This window comes from Giraffa tippelskirchi, chromosome 6 (genome assembly GCF_054371585.1).
Source record: "Giraffa tippelskirchi isolate mGirTip1 chromosome 6, T2T-mGirTip1v1.2.pri, whole genome shotgun sequence".
Classification (NCBI taxonomy): domain Eukaryota; kingdom Metazoa; phylum Chordata; class Mammalia; order Artiodactyla; family Giraffidae; genus Giraffa; species Giraffa tippelskirchi.
The window spans coordinates 159,840,238-159,854,927 of NC_137280.1; the positions used below are offsets into that span (position 1 = coordinate 159,840,238).

Below are 14,690 nucleotides of genomic sequence, written 5' to 3' on the forward strand. Positions count from 1 at the left end.
TTGCAAAGAGTCGGACACGACTTAGCAACTGAATGACAACAAGGCTGTAAAATAGGTGAAGGGGATTCAGAGGTACAAACTACCAATTTTAAAATAAATAAGCCACAGAAATGTACTGTACAGCACAGGGATATAGTCAATATTTACAATAACGTTCTATGGTGTATAATCTATAAAAATGTGGAGTCACTGTGTTGTATGCCCCAAACTAATGGAATATTGTAAGTTACTATAATTAACTTTTAAAATCCAGATACACTATTGAGAAAGAAAACACAAGCTGCAGATCAGATGAAAACTTTGATAATACATACAAATGACAAAGGACTTGAATATAAAATACATAAAATATTGTATAGATTAATACAAACAGCTCAATTTATAAATTGGAAGTATATACCTCACAAAAGAAGATGTCCAAGCAAGAAAGGGTGCTCATTATCATCAGTCATGGAGAAAATGCAAATTTAAACCACAATGGAATGCCATTACATGCCCCAAAAAAGCTAAAGTTAAAAGGATTGACAATTGCCATTGTTGGCAAGGATGTGGAGCAACTAGAACTCATATATTCCTCTTGGAAGTGTAAGTTGGTTCAACCATTCTGGAGAACTATTTAGTAGTTTTTATTAAACTAAACACACGCATACTCTATGACACACTAATTCCGCTCCTATGTATATTCTAATTCTGAATGCTTATCTGGTACACTGAAAGACAAGAATGTTTTTAGCAGCATTATTAACAACAGCCAAAAATGAAAACAACTGAAATGCTCATCAACAGTAAAACGGACAAATAGAATATTCATAAAGGAAACATAGAGCAAAGAAAAAAGTAAGCAAGTTCTCTACACTACAGCAATGATGAATTTCATAAATATAGTATCATTCAAAAGTTGCCAGACATGTAAGATTAAAAAAAATCTATGATATTTGAAATCAGATAATAACCTCTGAGAGAAAGGAGGAGTGAGATGAAGAGGGACTGGTATGTATTACCAGGAGATGCTGATAATATCTTCTTTCTTAGACTGTCTGGTGGTTCCATGGTTGTGTCCCCATAGGAATTAGTGAAATTTTATCATTGTGTATAATTTCTGCATTCTACTGTAAGTTATATGTCAATAAAAAGTTCACTAAATACAAAAATGCAAATAAGATATAAGTGAATTACCTTAAAACTGGAATATAAAATAAATTATGCCTAGCATAATTTAACCTCCTTTCAAATAATTGGGAATGTATAAAGTAGCAAAAAAAACATGCAGTGAGAATATCAACAAAATTATTGGTACTTGGGATCCTTCTGCAAGAATTGATTCATGGGATCACCAGAGTAATATGATACAAATCTGCTTATGAATTTTATTAGCCCTATTGACCTCATGAAGTATGCTGGTATTGCTGGTAGGAATATCTCCATACCTTACTCGGGAATAAGGTTTCACATAAATTTGTATAATCTAATTCTTTCAACTTTATATACTATTGAAAATCTTTATTTTAAATCTTCCTTAGTTCCCATCACTATCACAACTCTCATCCATAATATCAAGGAATAAGTATTCCTTTTCCTCAGGATTTCTTCCATTGTTATCCTTGGGTCTTGATATAATCTCATACGCCTCTATGGCAATCCACTCCAGTGTTCCTGCCTAGAGAATCCCACGGACAGAGGAGCCTGGTGGGCTACAGTCCATGGGGTCGCAGAGAGTCGGATACAACTGAAGCGACCTAGCACACACACATATGTCTCCCTAGTAAACTGCTACCTGAAATCCTCCCAAGGTAGGAGTACACCAACATCTTCCAAACTAAAGGAGATGTCTGCAATGTTAAATAAGACTGCATTAATGAATCAAGGAAGAAATCACCTTGTCATCTTTACTGGAGAATACGAGAAAGTAAAAAAATTCTAATTATGTATGAGGATTTTCCAATTATAAAATGTTCTAAAATAAACAAATAAATGGTACTGATAATACTCTCTCAATATGGCATAGCAATTCTCTCTCACCAAATGTGGTAAATATCATTCAATAACAGGATCCTTTTTTTCTTGCAAAGTCTAAATATAACCTAAGAATCCGCATGCAATGTGGGAAACCTGGGTTCAATCCTTGGGTTGGGAGATCCCTGGAGAAGGGAATTGCTACCCACTCCAACATTCTGGCCTGGAAAATTCCATGGACAGGGGAGCCTCATGGGCTACAGTCCATGGGGTCACAAAGAGTCAGACATGACGGAGTGACTTTCACTTTCAGGAAGCCTATAGCAATTGTTGGCATGATCCATAGAAAAAATTAGGTTTACTAAGTAGGATTGTTGTTGTTTAGTCACTAAGTCATGTCCAACTTTTTTGTGACCCCTCATGGACGGTAGCATGTCAGCTCCTCTGTCTATGGGATTTGCCAGGCGAGAATATTTGAGTGGGTTGCCATTTCCAACTTTAGGGGATCTTCCCAGCTCAGACACAGAAAGAGCCCTTGTCTCCTGCATTGGCAGGCAGTCTTAACCACTTAGCCACCAGGGAAGCTGGCCCTTCTTTTAAAAAATGGGTTGTTATGGGAAAGAATTAACAATATTTTAAAATGTCACTTCCAACAAATCCAAGGGAGAGATTAGTGCAAACCAAACAGCCCATATCTCTTCCATTTGAGAGTCTCCGTCCTAGAGCATACACAAAAATGTATTCTAGTTTCCCTTGTTCATATTACTGCTACTTTAGCATTCTATTTGCTTGGGGTTTCAATATCCATAACCTAGTAAAGCTGACTTTAATAATTTAAATAATGACTTTGGGCAACCAAAATTTTCTGGTCTGCATAATGCAAAGTATATGTTTATTGTTTGAGTTTTTATTTGGCTACATTACCACTTTAAAATAAGCATTTCAAGTTGAAAAGACTTTGAAGAGACTTGTCACAAATGATGAAAGCTGGATATATGCCCCCAAATAATTTGTTCTTTCACTGTGGTGACATGCAATGTTCATGGCACCTGATGCAGAGTCAGAATCTAATCTATATTTCTGGATGAATAAATGGGGAAAGAAATTATTAAGAATGTATCCAGTTATAGTATTCATAACTCTCTCTGAAATGAGCATAAGCTATATCCATTGGGCAGGTACTTCCTCACAAAAATTTAACATAAAAATATGTAATTGCCCTTAAATTCACCCACATTTAATGTATGGAGAAATATTGAGACATGTTGGTGCCTAGAGGAAACGCTTGCTTTAGGAGAAGAAAGGACCTCAAATCCCTTTTGTGAAATTTTGAATATTTTTAAGGCAGTCCTTCTAGAAACAACAAAAGCAGCTCAGCTGAAGAAGCTAATAAATATTTCTCAATGACCTTCTTCCTAGTTAAAACAGAATGGGAGCATTTTGTTTTTAAGAATGTTGGTTTGCACTCCATTTGGATTTTCTCTAAATTCTCAGAAGGGTTCTACCGCCATAGTCCGATTGGCTTAGGTTAAAGACTATGACTCATTAAGGGAAGAGTTCAGAAAAGGCTTATGATTATAAAAACAATTTCTCCTTTAAAAGAGCATCGAGACCCAGCATCGTTAATAGAATCAGAATGACTAATCCTGGGCTCTCAGAACAACAGCTTTCCCTCCAATTTTTAGGCCTTAAAATTAGGTGAAACTTTCTCATTTCCTATTCATATTGACATCCAACAGTATCCATTTGCCAATGGCATACTGACTCACCAAAACTTGCTTTACATTCAAATGTAGAATACATCTACTCAACACTGTACAATCATGTTTGCAGAGACTATGTGGTGCATTCTTTTTCTGTGGAACTTACAAAGGAGCACACATTCCCTCAAACAACTTATATCTTAGAGCTGGTTAAGACTGGAAGCCAAGTGAGGAGCCCAGACAAGGACTGAAAGGCAAAAGGAACTCCAGGAACCTATGTCAACAGCTGAGAAAGGCTTAAGATAAAAAGCGAAACGTTAAATAGGTTCTGATCCAGTATTCCTTGCTACTTATTCCTCACAAAACTCCATGTGGTGATTATTTCTGTGACATAAAATGACCACAAAATCTCTGTGGTTTTAAAAAACAATTATGTGTTTCTCCTTCATGACTTGCATTCCTGTAGGTCTGCTTTATTTCAGCACTGGGTTCAGAGAGCAGTCTTCCTGCCCTCAGGGTGATGGCACAGCTTCTGTCTGAAGTATTGCCTGTCCTTACCGCCGAGATAACATTGAGTCCTGCAATGGCTCTGAAACCTCTGCCAAGAAGTGACTCGTCACTTCCATTCACATTTCATTAGCTAATGCCAGTCACATGGCAATGCCTTAGTGAACATTGCAGGTCTGTGCAGGCCTCCTCCAGGGAGGGAGTCCACAGGGAGAAATGCTGAAAACAGTGAAATGTGTTTCAATCTTCCACATTAAGTCAAAGTAATCTCCACTCTTAATGCACAAGGTAGAGGAGGCCTGGAATTGTCTCAGTCAATTCTATTTCATGGGTAATAGAAGAAAGGAGAGGTGATAGGTATCGGGCACCTCCCAGGCTAAGTGCTTTACATAATTACTCCATAGAATCATCTCAACACAGGGTGGGATGGCATCTGCAGCCGGATTTTACAAAGATAAAAAACTATGTTAATGAGTAATATTGTTATGGTAAAGGCCATACATTACCAGATTGCAGATGAATTTGACCCTTTAAATCTGGTATACAGACAGCCATCTTTGCCATCAAAAGTATTCATTAAGAACTCATCTGTGTGTGACAGGAAATGTGTAGACATAACCCCTTTACAACCGACACTTTGTGCATACATACTTTAAAAGATGACAGAACAAACCATGGATGTAATGCCTGAGTCAACAGGGAAAAGTTCACACACTATAAAACAAGTTAAGCGTTTATGAACCGTATGCAGAAAGAATAAGAATAGAAAATTAGGGGAAAATTCATTTAAGCCACCATCAAAGTTCTGTATCACTATAAGAAAAAGACAGGTGGAATCTCTATGATAACTCATCATTTCTTATTATTTTTACTAGCACAACAAAAGGAAAAGGAGTGTCATTTACGTCCTCAATTTCACTTGTTCTGAGAATCCAAAAATAATCATGTGCAGGTTGCTGCCCCCAAACAGCTTTGTAATTAAGCATGTATGTCTCTATATTTTATATTTTTTTTTTACAGTAGAATGAATATATTTTTAAAAAAACTACAGGGATTCTCTCTCAGTAATGCTAATCACTGACAGATATTTTCACTTTTACTCTCTCTAGTTTTCCCATCTTCACCATTTTTCTATGCAACATTCAGTCTACGCTTTCAGACCTCACTTATCCATACAATGCTATAACATTTCTGGAATCCTGTTTACTGTTTACACATTTGACTATCACATCCACACGTGTAACCACAGCCTGACTAGTCTCACTCTTCCAGCTTCTAGAACAGTAGATTTTAAACTTTGGTGTCACAAGCATTACCTAAAGCACTTGCATGAAGGAAAAAAATTCGAAATTTCCTCTTGCATCCTTCCCCATTCTAATGCAACGTATTCAGTATAGCAAGGGGCCTAGGAATCAGCAGTTTAAATCAAGCCTCTCCCTGCCCCAGGTTGGGGAAATTTGATGACCCCATGGGCCACAGGAAGAAAGCTGTATACTGCCCCTCCATGTACTGCTACATTTTTATGGATATTTCCAAAGATGCTCTATATCAAATTTTATTATCTCAGGCTAGAATTTATTTTCACTCCAAACTGTAGGAATGAATCACTGAAACCTCTTCTAAATGATGCATTTTCAGGTTATTGTGACCCGTGGAGCTGTGAGAATGTGCATATTCAAGGTGAATTTTCACACTCAAAACTGAAAAAAAAAAAAATTCTGCCAGCCGATTATGAAGAACATCAGCTGATGGAAAAGCAGTAAAAATCCTCGTGGAAATTCAGGACAACACCAAGCAGTCTCAGATTACAATTAAAAGTTCTGATTTGGTCAATATACAACACAAAAATTTGATATAATTTCTGCTCAGAAAAGTAAAAAACTGTTATACTGATCCCAATGTGTATATTTTCAAAACAAACAACAATGTGGCCCTAACACGGGCTTCCCTGGTGGCTCAGATGGTAAAGAATCTGCCTGCAATTCAGGAGACTTGGGTTCAGTCCCTGGGTCAGGAAGATCCCCTGGTGAAGCAAATGGCTACCAACTCTAGTATTCTTGCCTGGAGAATCCCAAGGACAAAGGAGCCTGGTGGGCCACAGTCCATGGGGTTACGAAGAGTTATACACTACTGAGTGACTAACATACATACACGAGGGAATGAAGAGCTTCCCAAGCCCATCTCGCATGCTCTCCACCTCAAGTTGAGCTTGGCCAGCATGGACAGTCCCTGGAGCCTGCCTTGGTTCATGTGCCTTCTCCCATTCTGACTGTTCCCTTCCTTTTGCATGTTCAAATCAGGATTATCCTTTAAAACTCAGTTCCAATGCCATCAACTCCGTTATATCTTCAACATCCCTCCAGCCAGAAATAGCCAGTTCTTCCAGTTTACTCTGGTACTTTTTGTCGGCTCTGACATGATTATTCAGTTTTACCTTTAACTATAATTATTTCAGTTCACAAATACTTTCTAACTATAAAGCCAGAGGTGAAGATTTATCTTTATATTACCTAGAATGCCTACCTGAGGTAAATGTTCCAATGTTTATGAAAAAAACAGATCAGCGAGGAAAGAAAGCATACTAAAATTCAACAATCACCAGCAGTTTCCCTCAGTTCAGTTCAGTTCAGTCGCTCAGTCGTGTCCGACTCTCTGCGACCCCATGAATTGCAGCACGCCAGGCCCCCCTGTCCATCACCAACTCCCGGAGTCTACCCAAACCCATGTTCATCGAGTCGGTGATGCCATCCAACCATCTCATCCTCTGTCGTCCCCTTCTCCTCCCGCCCCCAATCCTACGCAGCATTAGGGTCTTTTCCAATGAGTCAGCCCTTCGCATGAGGTGGCCAAAGTATTGGAGCTTCAACTTCAACATCAAACCTTCCAGTGAACACCCAGGATTGATCTCTTTTAGGATGGATTGATTGGATCTCCTTGCAGTCTAAGGGACTCTCAAGAGTCTTCTCCAAAAACACAGTTCAAAAGCATCAATTCTGCGGCACTCAGCTTTCTTCACCGTCCAACTCTCACATCCATACATGACCACTGGAAAAACCATAGCCTCGACTAGACGGACTTTTGTTGGCAAAGTAATGTCTCTGCTTTTAAACATGCTATCTAGGTTGGCCATAACCTTCCTTCCAAGGAGTAAGCGTCTTTTAATTTCATGGCTGCAGTCACCATCAGCAGTGATTCTGGAGCCCAAAAAAGTAAAGTCTGACACTGTTTCCACTGTTTCCCCATCTATCTCCCATGGAGTGATGGGACCAGATGCCATGATCTTAGTTTTCTGAACGTTGAGCTTTAAGCCAACTTTTTCACTCTCCTCCTTCACCTTCATCAAGAGGCTCTTTAGTTCTTCTTCACTCTCTGCCATAAGGGTGGTGTCATCCGCATATCTGAGGTTATTGATATTTCTCCCGGCAATCTTGATTCCAGCTTGTGTTTCTCCCAGCCCAGCGTTTCTCATGATGTACTCTGCATATAAGTTAAATAAGCAGGGTGACAATATACAGCCTTGACGTACTCCTTTTCCTATTTGGAACCAGTCTGTTGTTCCATGTCCAGTTCTAACTGTTGCTTCCTGACCTGCATACAGGTTTCTCAAGAGACAGGTCAGATGGTCTGGTATTCCCATCTCTTTCAGAATTTTCCACAGTTTATTGTGATCCACACAGTCAAAGGCTTTGGCATAGTCAATAAAGCAGAAATAGATGTTTTTCTGGAACTCTCTTGCTTTTTCGATGATCCAGTGGATATTGGCAATTTGATCTCTGGTTCCTCTGCCTTTTCTAAAACCAGCTTGAACATCTGGAAGTTCACGGTTCACGTATTGCTGAAGCCTGGCTTGGAGAATTTTGAGCATTACTTTGCTAGCATGTGAGATGAGTGCAATTGTGCGGTAGTTTGAGCATTCTTTGGCATGGCCTTTCTTTGGGATTGGAACGAAAACTGACCTTTTCCAGTCCTGTGGCCACTGCTGAGTTTTCCAAATTTGGTGGCATATCGAGTGCAGTATTTTCACAGCATCACCTTTGAGGATTTGAAATAGCTCAACTGGAATTCCATCACCTCCACTAGCTTTGTTCGTAGTGATGCTTTCTAAGGCCCACTTGACTTCACATTCCAGGATGTCTGGCTCTAGGTGAGTGATCACACCATCGTGATTATCTGGGTCGTGAAGATCTTTTTTGTACAGTTCTTCTGTGTATTCTTGCCACCTCTTCTTAATATCTTCTGCTTCTGTTAGGTCCATACCATTTCTGTCCTTTATCGAGCCTATCTTTGCATGAAATGTTCCTTTGGTATCTCTGATTTTCTTGAAGAGGTCTCTAGTCTTTCCCAATCTGTTGTTTTCCTCTATTTGTTTGCACTGATTGCTGAGGAAGGCTTTCTTATCTCTCCTTGCTATTCTTTGGAACTCTGCATTCAGATGAGAATATCTTTCCTTTTCTCCTTTGCTTTTCTCTTCTCTTCTCTTCCCAGCTATCTGTAAGGCCTCCTCAGACAGCCATTTTGCTTTTTTGCATTTCTTTTCCATGGGGATTTTCTTGATCCCTGTCTCCTGTACAATGTCATGAACCTCTGTCCATAGTTCATCAGGCACTCTGTCTATCAGGTCTAGTCCCTTTCCTAACTGGGTATAAATGGGACACAGGAAAGAATATCTTTAAGAAAACGTCTTAATAAAAATAAATACATGTTTGAACTGGTTTGAATCAAATTACCTCCAGCTCAACACTATTGACATTTTGGGACGAATAATTCTTTGTTGTGAGGTGAAACCCTGTGCTCCCTAAGATGTTCAGCCAGTGTCTTTGACCTCTACTCAGTCACACCTCCTCCCTCAGTTGTGACAAACAAAAATATCGTCAGACATTGTCAAATGAACCCTGGGGGGACAAAATCACATCTAGTCGAGAACAATTATTTTAAAGTAAAGATGTTTTCTTGGACTACATAAGAAAAGTCTATACGTTACCCTGCTGGCCAAAGAGAATGGAGAAAAAGGCCATGATACAATAGAAACATTCCAACAGGAAAGACAACATATGTGACTTAGAAAAGAATCCTTAAAGAGTAGTTTCAAAGTTACAGGGAGAATGGGAAAGATGACAGAAAAGTTGAGATAAGCAACTGCACTCCTTCATGACAGGGAAAAAGGGCAGATATTGAAAAAAATCTATGCCAGAAAGTCTTGTCACCAAACAAGTTTTTGAAAGATTTTCTTCAGTTGCTAGAACTAAGGAAGAAACAGGTAATCGCTAGGATTGAACAAGGGTCCATTAAGAGCAGAGAGTGCCATACTGACCTCATTTCCTTTTATTATCATATATATAAGTTGGAAAATACTAAATTTATATTGTAAGAAATTTTATAAGATCTAGCATGATACCTTGTAGAAAATGTTGGAGCAGGAATTAAAGGGCCATCCACGTAAGAGCCTTTCTTCAAAATAAAGTAAGCATCAGATGAGACTAAGAGACTTTCCATCTCCAAGACTGTATGACTGTGGGCACTACACCAAACTCAGGCCATGCTCTCTTTCTGCTTGAGGAAACTCATGGGGAAAAGGTCTTGGTAGAGTGGTCTGAGGACCAGTCAGCAAAAACACACATCATAAGAAGCTGAAAACAAGGATGCAGATTCATCATTCGATTTTACATTTTAAGAAGACAGAAATAACACCTGTTTAGCTCCTTATTTATTTGCTGTGCCATAGGTCTCAATAATTATTACTCAAGAAATGAATGTCACCGATATAATTTAATTCTAATTGAGTCTCACTGAAACTTCTTAGACAAGTTGAGAAGAGCTTCCTGGATGCTGCTTCTTTTGAAGGCACTAGTATAAGAGCAAAACTGTTTTTCTCCAGAGATACCAGCCTGGTGCTTTCCTAGCAGATGAGTATGTACTAAATACTATTTATCACTTCGATGCATGCCACCCTACCACCTCAGTGTAGAAAAGAAAGTAGTTTCCTTCTTTGACACAGAAGAGAAGAAGAACAACAAGAGACTTCAAGAAGAAGTCTCAAGAACAGACATCCATAACTAATACAGTCAGTTAGCACTCACTGAGGGTCATGCTTCTATGTCCTCATGTTTTTAGGGCACAGGATGGAGGTGGGAAGCCTGGCATGACAATCAATACCAAAATTACAGCTCCATGATAAGAAATGCTGTCAACATGGTAATGACTTGTTTAAACATTTATTAAATCACTTCACAACAAATAGTAACACATGAAGTGTTATCTTCACATTTCACAGCGACATCACTCCTAAGCAGAAAAAATGCTCGCCAAACTGTTTTAAAATCTTCATCAAGATATTATGTAGTTAATTTTGAGGGGCTGGATCATTCTTGTTTGTTCAGAAACAACCTTTTAATAAATTTGGCAAGCAAATGCAAGCATGGATGCCTTATTATTTCTGAAAAAATAAATGTCTAAAATCAGGAAATTCAATATTGGAATACCCACAACACAATGCTTTTCATCTTCTCTATGCATTTTTCAGCCCTCTTCTATTTCACTTTGACTTTCTGTGATCATGGATTATAACAAAGTTACTGTTACTGACAGACTCACAATATCACAATTTAGAACCTATAACTTGTGTGAATACTCAATCTTATGTCTCTTTTTTTCATCTTTTTAAAAATGTTCACTCCCAAGAAAAGGAATGAATACTTTTAAAAAATATACTCTTATTGGTCATTTCTAAAATACTACCCATTCTCCTGGTAAACAAAGATATATTTACATGTATATGTACATACATATAAATACTTTTTACATAGAATATTGCTGAATTGGTTTAGTTACCATTTCAGAATAGGTCAAAGGAAGTTATTGACAATATAACATTTTTATGTCCATTTATTACTTGAACCATTTATTTTTGTATTAACAAAAAGACCATCAAAGTTCACTGATTTAACAAAGACATTAAGATCTGTAAAGGTAGTTCCAAGCTAGTGTGGCATCTCCATGAAGTTGGAGACCCAAACCCTTCCTTAATGTTGCCTTATCTATCACTCATTAGAACATTGCCTGTCTACAGTTAAAGAAGGCTCACCACTATGCCCACTATTGCCTCTTTCCAGCATGGGAATGTTGGGGAGTGATGTGGGAAAAAAAAGAGCATGCTCTTTCTTTAAAAGTACTACTTAAAAGTTGTTCATATCACATCTGCTTCACCAGATCTTGGTCATATAACTACTCAACTGCGAGACAGCCTCAATTTTGAATAGACATGTGCCCAGCTATTGTTTGGAGGCTCCATTACTGAAGAAAAAGAAATAGATATTGGGACATCTAATATTTATTTTAAGTATTTGATAACAGTTCATTCTTATTATTACTGTAAGATACAAAAAATGTTTGGACTTTCATTAGCCAAGACACGTGATTCCAAACATGATGGAGCAGCCCACCACAGAGAAACACTGAATAGTCTTTTGTTTTCATTTCCTGACAGATATTCTCAGAGTGGCACGTCCTGATCTCAGATCAAAGGTCTGATGGAACAACGTTTGCGTGCCCACCATTCATGCTGCAGAGAAAGGAGAGCAAGCTACAAAAGGTGGCATGATTCTACGTTGAAGTTAATTCTGGAGAAGAGAATTTCCTTCCCTTTGCTTAACAGAGTATGAATCACACAGACTGAGAACAAGGGAAGGGATGTGAAGTGTGAAAGTCGCTCCGTCATGTACGACTCTTTGTGACCCCATGGACTATACAGTCCATGGAATTCTCCAGGCCAGAATACTGGAGTGGGTAGCCTTTCCCTTCTCCAGGGGATCTTCCCAACCCAGGGATCGAACCCAGGTCTCCCGCATTGCAGGTGGATTCTTTACCAGCTGAACCACAATAGAAGCCCGTATAAATGATCAGAACCCACCTCTCTCTGGACGTTTGAGTGTGTGATAGCTGAAGTAACATACCTGATTGGTGGTTGATGACACAGTGTCTACATGGTCTGATTCCCAGTTTAGTCCTTTTTCCATTGCACCAAAGCGCCTTCAATATGGCAAGCTGTATAAATAGAAAAACAATGAGAATGCTCAGGTTATTATATTGATAATTCAAACAATTCAGTAAGGGGAAAAGAAAGAGTAAAAATCCAGTGAACTCATCAAGAATTTTTATTCACACAAATGCTTATACTTCTCCGTATGTAAGTTCCCTAAGGACCGGATAGTTATGTGTTTTGTTTACTGCTTTTCCTATCACATGGGCTTCTCTGGTGGCTCAGTGGTAAAGAATTCATTTGTCAATACAGGTGACCCAGGTTCAATGCCTGGATCAGGAAGATCCCCTGGAGAAGGAAATGGCAACCCACTCCAGTATTCTTGCCTGGAGAATCCCACGGACAGAAGTAGAGCCTGTGGGCTACAGTCCATTGGGTCACAAAAGAGTCAGACATGACTTAATGACTAAACAATAAAACATTTCCATCACATAGTAGGCACTAAATAAACATTTATGGAATTAATGAACAGAACAGTCCTGTACGGCCACCAGTCTCAACCTGAAGCTCCAGACTCTGAAAACCCTATTCTTATACTGGCTGTTCTTGAAGCAGCTCTCCCTGGAACCAGGGGAGCAGCGTGCAAGAGCCTCAGTCATTGCACTGCCTCCTAGTGGCCCCTCGGTAGCAAGGCTAGAGCTAGTCCCTCTTTTCCATATGAGCAGTACGGACCCATCTAGGTACAAACCTATGCAATCAGCTCAAAGTTCCTCTCCAGGGAACATTTTTCTCATACTGTTTAAAGATGTTTTATTTCCCCTGCTGCCTTTTTCTCCCATCTTTTCCCATTTCTCTTTTTTTTTTTTTTTTTTTATAAATTTATTTATTTTACTTGGGGGCTAATTACTTTACAATATTGTAATAGTTTTTGCCATACATTGACAAGAATCAGCCATGGGTTTACATGTGTTCCCCTTCCCGAACCCCCCACCCACCTCCCTCCCCCTCCCATCCCTCTGGATCATCCCACTGCCCCGGCCCCGAGCCCTTGTCACATGCATCGAACATGGAATGGTGCTCTGTTTCACATATGACAATACACATGTCTCAATGCCATTCTCCCAGAACGTCCCACCCTCACCTTCTCCCTCAGAGTCCATAAAATTGTTCCATGCATCTGTGTCTCTCATTCTGTCCCGCATATAGGGTTATCGTTACCATCTTTCAGATTCCATATATATGCATTAGTATACTGTATTGTTGTTTTTCTTTCTGGCTTACTTCACTCTGTATAATGGGCTCCAGTTTCATCCATCTCAGTAGAACCGGTTCAAATGTATTTTTTTTAATGGCTGAGTAATATTCCATTGTGTATATGTACCACAGCTTCCTTATCCATTCATCTGCTGATGGACATCTAGGTTGCTTCCATGTCCTGGCTATTGTAAACAGTGCTGCGATGAACATTGGGGTACACGCGTCTCTTTCAATTCTGGTTTCCTCGGTGTATATGCCCAGCAGTGGGATTGCTGGGTCATATGGCAGTTCTATTCCCAGTTTTTTAAGGAATCTCCACACTGTTCTCCATAGTGGCTGTACTAGTTTGCATTCCCACCAACAGTGTAAGAGGGTTCCCTTTTCTCCACACCCTCTCCAGCATTTATTGCTTGTAGACTTTTGGATAGCAGCCATTCTGACTGGTGTGAAATGATACCTCATTGTGGTTTTGATTTGCATTTCTCTAATAATGAGTGATGTTGAGCATCTTTTCATGTGTTTGTTAGCCATCTGTATGTCTTCTTTGGAGAAATGTCTGTTTAGTTCTTTGGCCCATTTTTTGATTGGGTCATTTATTTTTCGGGAATTCAGCTGCAGAAGTTGCTTGTATATTTTTGAGATTAATTGTTTGTCTGTTGCTTCATTTGCTATTATTTTCTCCCATTCTGAAGGCTGTCTTTTCACCTTGTTTATAGTTTCCTTTGTTGTGCAAAAGCTTTTAATTTTAATTAGGTCCCATTTGTTTATTTTTGCTTTTATTTCCAATATTCTGGGAGGTGGGTCATGGAGGATCCTGCTGTGATTTATGTCGGAGAGTGTTTTGCCTATGTTTTCCTCTAGGAGTTTTATTGTTTCTGGTCTTACGTTTAGATCTTTAATCCATTTTGAGTTTATTTTTGTGTACGGTGTTAGGAAGTGTTCTAGTTTCATTCTTTTACAAGTGGTTGACCAGTTTTAACACAGCAATCTAAACAAGATGAAAAGGCAGAGAAATACTCAGCAAGTAAAGGAAAATGAGAAATGCCCACAAAGCCAAACAAAAGAGGAGGAGATAGGGAATCTATCCGAAAAAGAATTTAGAATAAGGATAATAAAAATGATCCAAAATCTAGTACCCATTTCTCTTTAGAAATCATAATCAGCCTTTTTCATTTACGACACCCATAGATTTAAAAAAACAGAAAATCCCCTAGAAATAATGAGGAACTCAACACTGCAAAATCCTCTAGGTAGTTCAGCAGTCCCCTGATCATATGCTGTATCCTAAATATCCA

General features: G+C 38.9%; 1 long non-coding RNA gene across 2 annotated transcripts in view; it reads right to left on the bottom strand.

Annotated features, from left to right (window-relative positions):
• The window catches only part of LOC145511511 (uncharacterized), a 533,216-nt gene that overhangs the window by 174,318 nt on the left and 344,208 nt on the right, over positions 1-14,690 (bottom strand). For both annotated transcript variants that reach the window (XR_014057911.1, XR_014057910.1), the window contains one exon: positions 12,113-12,203. This is a non-coding gene — a long non-coding RNA (uncharacterized LOC145511511). The remainder of the gene's footprint in view (positions 1-12,112; positions 12,204-14,690) is intronic.